Below are 7,452 nucleotides of genomic sequence, written 5' to 3'. Positions count from 1 at the left end.
TTCAACCTTCTCCACTTGGGGGCTTATCCTTCTCCACTTGGGCCTTCGCCCTTCTCCACTTGGGCCTTTAGCCATTATTTGGCCAATTTCAGGATTCTCATCATTCCCTTCTTCTTGGAAAACATTTGCCATCAAATGTCCAGGATCATCACCAGGTTCTAGTACCACTTCCTTCCTTTTCTTGTTGGCTTGCTTAGTATAACTTCCATTCTTTTTTGCAATTTGCACCTTCACTTGGTCATACAATCTTTTCACATACTCAACTTTGACCTGTGCATCCTTATGCCGAGTCTTTTGGGGCTTGCTGTTGTAAGTTGGCTTGTTAGGCAATGAAGCTTCTAGAAGGTGATCAACTTGATGTTCTATGCTTCTTGAAGGTGGCAGTCCATGAGGAATCTCCTGGGGAAAGACATCTTTAAATTCCTGCAATAAGGGTTGAACACTAGGAGAAACATAAATAGTTAACTGATTAGAATTATCACTCTCTCTCTCTTGTGTATCACTCTTTTCCTCGAGTGTATCACTCTTCTTTTTCATATTCCTTTGTGGAGCCTCACTATTTTCTTTCTCTTGTTCTCTCTTTTCTCTCATTCTGATTTGGTCATCACACACTTCTCTAGGGGATAGAGGTTTAAGCGTAAACGAGGAATATTTGACTATTCGTCTGTAGGGCTCTTCTTTGTTACGGTTCAACAAATGTTGCATTTGTGTAGTCCACGCATCCAGAAATAAGCGCTGAGATTCGTCCAGTTGATGATATACACCACCATTGTCACTAGCTCTTGCCATGATTAAGGAACAAAGAATTTTGCAGTAAATTAAAAAAAAAAAATTCAGGACCTCACCATACTCTACTCACGTGTTTCTCTCTTTGATGGTAGTTCACTCGTGTTTGATGCTCTCAATATAGGCTTTTGTGTGATGTTTTCACTCTTGCCTTTTACCACTCATGTTCCCTCTTAAGTTCCTAGATGGACCGAATTAGACACACAAGGTAATATAAAATAAAAGGAAAGACAATATAATTATCAGAGTAACAGATTTGATTTGGGATAACAACTTGGACTTGATTTGGACAACAGATTGGATTTGATTTGGATAACAGATTAGATTTGATTTGATTTGGATAACAAATCTGATTTGGATAAAAAAATTTGATTTGATTTGATTTGGATAATAGATCAGATTTGAATAACAAATTAGATTTAATTTGGATAACAGCTATGATAACAAATAAGATAACAGATAGGATAACAGATATGACAAGTAAACTTCAAATGCTCATAACTTTTGCTACGGTTGTCTGTTTGAGGCCCACTATATATCAAAACGCTCAGAATTCAGAGGAGAATCTAGATAAGGGGATTTGTTCCACGATTTTCTTTCCAAAAAAACACCTCTAAATGCCTCAATTTCGTGTTCAAAGATCAAACACACACTTTTTTTTTCAAAATTTTTGCATCTTTTTTTTTTTACACAAAGTGTGAAAGACACAAGAAACAAGAACAAGAACGTGACAAGAACAAGAACAAGAACAAAACAAGATGTAAACAAGAAAGCAAATAACAGAACATAAGACGCAAACAAGAACGAAACAAGATGTAAACAAAAACGCAAATAACAGAAGAAAAGACGCAAACAAGAACGAAACAAGATGTAAACAAAAACGCAAATAACAGAACAAGGACAAAACACGAACCTGGACAAATTACAAAGAAAAATAATAGGATAGGATAGAACTTGTATCAAGAGCCAAAGCTCTGATACCAGATGATGTGAACCTGAGTAGGAGCGGATCGTTTGATACAAGCTACAAAGGTTTAGATGACGCCACTTCCGGTGAAGGAAGATAAGTTAGGGTAGACGCCACTTCCGGTGAAGGAAGATAAGTCAGGGTAGACGCCACAAGGATTACCTTGATAAGTCTGATAATTGGTTCAACAAGGAACCTAGAGAGAAACTCTCACCCAATTTTATCAAATGCCAAAAGTTTTTTTATTCAAAACAAAAACCAATACTTATAGTGTAGCTGAACAAAAAAATAAAAATAGACATGGGCCTTCTAAACAGTTTGGGCCAAAATTACAATAAAAATAAATTATAGCTAAAAACTTATTTAACTTCGGCCTTCAAATTAGTTTGGGCCTGCAACAACAATTAATTGTCTTGATAGTGTCTCTGCCTCTGGGCCTTCATCCTTCTCCACTTGAGCCTTCATCCTTCTCCACTTGGGGGCTTTATCCTTCTCCACTTGGGCCTTCGCCCTTCTCCACTTGGGCCTTTAGCCATTATTTGGCCAATGTCAGGATTCTCATCATATACCAAACATCTACACCGTCCTGAAGCATCTATTGTTGAAAGGTACATTGCAGAAGAAGCCATTGAATTTTGTTCAGAGTACATTGAAAAAGCTAAACCTGTTGGACTTCCCGAGACTCGGTATGACGAAAGAGTAAGAGGTAAGGGTTCAAGAGGACTACATGTCATCACTCCAAGTGTAGAAGATTTGCAACAAGCTCACTTGTATGTGTTGAATAATAGTAATGAAGTTTTGTCATACATAGTTCGTCATGAAAATTTAGTCAAACAAAGTAATCCAAAAATGTCAAAGAACTCAGTGTTGAAAAAACATAACAAGACTTTCCTAGATTGGTTTAAACACACAATCTTGGCTGATGATAATGCTTTTGAAATGTTGAGAAAGCTAGCAGATGGGCCTAAAAGAAGTGTTATAACTTGGCAAGGATATGATATAAACAAGTATTCCTTCTATACAAAAGCACAAGAAAAAAAAAGTACAATGCAAAATAGTGGGGTTACCCTAAGGGCTGAATCTCAACATTTCGCTAGTGTACATGATGACAATCCTTGTGTAGCTTTCATCCCTTACTTTGGTTTCATTGAAGAAATTTGGGAGCTTAACTATGTCAAATTCACTGTCTGTGTTTTCAAATGTAAGTGGGTTGACAGTAATACCGGTGTGCGGACCGATGATGTGGGATTTACGTTGATGGATCTTAATAAACTCGCTTACCAGAATGATCCTTTCATTATGACAGAACAAGCGAAACAAGTATTTTATGTTGAAGACCCTTGTGATCAAAGGTGGTCAGTGGTTTTACATGGGAAAACAATAGGTGTCAATGTTGAAGATGGTTATTCATACATTGATACTTATGTTAGTCCTTTGTCCACACAACTGTCACCTAATGTCGTCGGAGAAGAAACTGACGACGTTCATGCTAATCGTAATGATCACGATGAAGGAGAATTAATTAACATCGTCTAATGTAATTTTTTTTTATTTTGTACTTAATTTCAATTCATTTAATTACATTCATACGCATTTATTTTTGATAACATATTGAATTAATGTTTTTTTTGTTTACAGCCAAATGGCTACACAGCCAAACTCTCCTCCGCCTCATCCTCTTTCTACTGGTGTAGCATCGCATTCGTCGTCACCACCATTGAAGCGGACTAGAAAGGCCTCACGCCTAAAATCATTGGCGACTAGACCAGTTGGGGCAAAGAGACCCCTTGTCCATGTGGATCCTGTTACTGGCAAAGCAGACGGTCCCCACAGCAAGAAATTTAGAACATATTTAGGGATCGTTGCTCGTGATAAGGTGGATGTCACATACGAAAATTGGAAGCATGTCCCTATTACTCAGAAGGATTTGATATGGGAGGATATTCAGGTATCATGTATTATTTCATGTTCCATATTGTTTGTTAGCCAAATATTTGAATTTAGTATTAATAAAACCTAATTTACTCTTTGTTAGGCTGAATTTGATATCCCTGAAGCATCTGATTTAAGGACAAAAAATAAAATACTTTAGACTGTGGGGGAGCGGTGGAGACAGTTTAAGTCTGATTTGACGTCGAAATGGGCACTTGCAGCTGACAAGGATAGTGTCGATGACACTGTATGCAAAATGTACGGCATTAGCAAGGAGAAATGGGTCCAATTTTGTCAAAGCCGTAGAGACCCTTCATGGGAGGTAACTAATTTGTGATTTTCATTTTTTTTAACTTTAAATGAACTTATTATAATACATTGTAATCATGAGTTTCATTAATGTTTCATTTTTACAGAATGTGTGAAAAAAAGCACAAGCCGTCCAAAAACAAAACACTGTCCCTCACGTGATGTCTCGTGGGGTTATGAATATTTAGAAAAAAAAATTGATGGATGAGAAGAGAAAGAAAAAACTAGAGGAAGCTACTCAATTCGGAAGCACTGACACCATCATTGATCCTCCATCTCCCATCAAACGACACGTGAAGTGGAAGCTAGCCCGCACCAAGAAAACTAGTGACATGACATATGAAGCAGCAAAGGAAATTACTGACAAGATTGTAAGTCACTTTCAATTCATAATTGTAATTATTTTTTTATTGTGTGATTAAGTATAGAATAAATGTGTTCTTCACAGGATGCGCTTGAGGAGCAGGCCTCACAGGGTTCCTTTGTTACCCATGGACGTCATGATATACTGGCTGCTGCCATTAGGCGACCAGAACACCCTGTTCGTGTGCATGCTGTAGGAGCCGGTATAACCATCAAGCAATACTTTGGATCAGCTTCAAGGACCTCCTCCATTGCTCCCGAATACTTGCAACAGTTGACGCAACAAATCAAGGACCAACTAGAGGATTCAATCACAGAAAAAGTCACTCGACGGCTAATGTTATCCCTCAGCCAAATGCAATTACAGGGACTCGCACTGCCTCCTGAACCTGATGTTGGTCCTTCAGCTGCTCGTGTCAGCACAAAGGAGAGTTATGTTGATCCCTCAGGGAACGATCCAAACACCGATGACTCATACAAATGCGGGTTGTATATTGAAGAATATCCTTCTCGCCTGGTTGCCCTAGGAAGAGTTTATGAGGGATCCACAACCATTCACAACATTCATTTGCTGCATGATCAAGTCAAGGTTGGTGTTGAGGAGATTAGAGATGCAGATGCTCCCATTCCTGTACCCACTAAAGAGGTTAAGGTCATGGGACAGGCTCTTAACACATTCCTTGCTTGGCCGACACATCTTGTCAAGCGTTTATCAGAACATGTATTTTAGTGTCATTAAATGCTTATTTTTCCAATTAAAATGTTTAATGTGATTAAATTATGTCAATTAATTATGTTAGATAAACAGGGAGCTGTGGGACCCGTGAAACTTACAGATAGGCCGGATGATGAGGTCGATGATCCGCTATATCTAATGACATTGATCATCCCACAACTTTTTCTGAAGCCATTGCAGGTTATGTGGGATGCTACCTTGTTTGGCCTGTTTAATGAAAACTTCTCCTTGTACATAAAGCATGAAGATCTGTCTGAAATTGCACACGGTGGTCAATGTCTCAACATATCTGTTATACAGTTGTGGATTCTGTAAGTCAATTTAGATTATTGTTAATTACCTAATTTATTGTTTTACCTTCATGCATAATTTATTTTGTGTTAACAACAATAGGCATATGACTGAGACAAATATGCGAGCTGGGAATATCGATGTGTATGGATTCCTCGAGCCACAGTCTATCCAGAGATCTAACCAATCACAATTTGAATTAGAAAATTACATTAAGAACTGGATGCAAAATTCAAAACGGGATGTGTACCTAGGAGCCTACCTGAATGGGTAACTTAAACTCAACAAATGAATTTAAATAATGTATAATAGTATAATAACCTATATTGGTCTCCACTGCAGTGCACATTGGCAAATGGTCGTCATTTTGCCTAAGGAAAATGTTGTCATTTGGTTTTGTTCGTTGCATAATAAGCCAGACAACTACCTCAAAGGCATAATTAATAGGTCAGTGTTGTTTTTCAATACATTTGCATTAGCATTAGTCGGGTAAATCAAAATTTTAAATGTACAATAAGAATCTATGTTTATATTCAATAGTGCTTTGAATATAAAGTAAGTTAAAGTAAGTTATTTAAGCAATATGTTTTTACTTATATTTTAGTACTGTGTAGACTAATTTGTACTAAACGTTGCATGTCTAAATTTCATAATGTATTTAGTGTAATATACAAAAAGGAAGCACTGAGTGTGGGTATTACGTCATGCACTGGATGTCAACTATAATCTTAGGAAATTTCCAGAATAATTGGGAAATGGTAATTTTTAATTCACCAAATTTCATATTATTATGATTGCTAATATATTATTAACTTATGTTTTATTATATCATGCAGTATTTCACTGATCCTAGACCATTGGAACCAGAAAGATTGAAGGCGCTTCGCAACCAGTGGGCAAAGTACTATTTGAAAGTGAAAAATGAAACTTAGGATGTTTAGACAATTTTGTAATTATAGTTTATATTTACTTACTTAATTTACAATTCTTGTCTCAACATTAAATATGTTTTAAATTCATATTAATTAGTAAATTTCTCATTGAATTTTCTGGTAAAAACTGTTTCAAAACGAAATGAAAATTATATGTTGTGTGATCTGATTTTAAAATTTGCAGGTTATTTTTGTGATTTATTGAAAAAACAGACATCATGTTAAAAAAAATCTAAAACAACATCGGTTTTTAAAAAAACTGATGTGAAATGTTACTTACAACATCAGTTTTTTAAAAAACTAATGTTAAATGTCACTTACCTGAACATTTTTAACATCGATTTTTTAAAAACTACGCCACTCACGGCGTAAAGACACCGACATCGGTTGTGATCCACCTGATGTTGTAAGTAACATTTCACATCAGTTTTTTTAAAAACCGATGTTAAATGTCACCTACAACATCAGTTTTTTAAAAACCGATGTTGATTTATAGATTTATAACTTTTTTTTTCATAATTTGTATCATATAACATCGCCTATTTAAATAATCGATGTTAAATATCACTTACAACATCAGTTTTTTAAAAAACCGATGTGAAATGTTACTTACAACATCAATTTTTTAAAAACAGATGTCACATGTCACATTTAACATCGGTTATTTAAAAAATCGATGTTAAATGTCACTTACAACATCGGTTTTTTAAAAACCGATGTTGATATATAAATTTATAATTTTTTTTTCATAATTCTTATTATATAACATCACTTATTTAAATAACCGATGTTGTATTTATTAGTTAACATCGGTTTTGAAAAATCGATGTTAACGATACTACCTTCCACATCGGTACTTTCAACATCAATTAATAACCGATGTTGAAAGTCTTAAATAACCGATGTTAAAACCTTATTTTCTAGTAGTGTATGTGAAGAGACTTTAGGTGTAAAGTTCAACAACAAGTCATCGTTTGACGTGGAACAAAAAAAAATTGAAGCACAAAAATCAATTTTGTCTCTCCAGCTTATATTTCTTAATATGTTATTTTTTCAATATTTTTTGGGAATTCATTTTTTTATTATATTATTATTTTATTTAAACAAATGACACTCTGTAGAAAACTTTTATCATA

The sequence above is a fragment of the Glycine max genome, chromosome 2 (genome assembly GCF_000004515.6).
Source record: "Glycine max cultivar Williams 82 chromosome 2, Glycine_max_v4.0, whole genome shotgun sequence".
In the NCBI taxonomy this organism is placed as follows: domain Eukaryota; kingdom Viridiplantae; phylum Streptophyta; class Magnoliopsida; order Fabales; family Fabaceae; genus Glycine; species Glycine max.
This window is presented reverse-complemented; position numbering follows the sequence as displayed.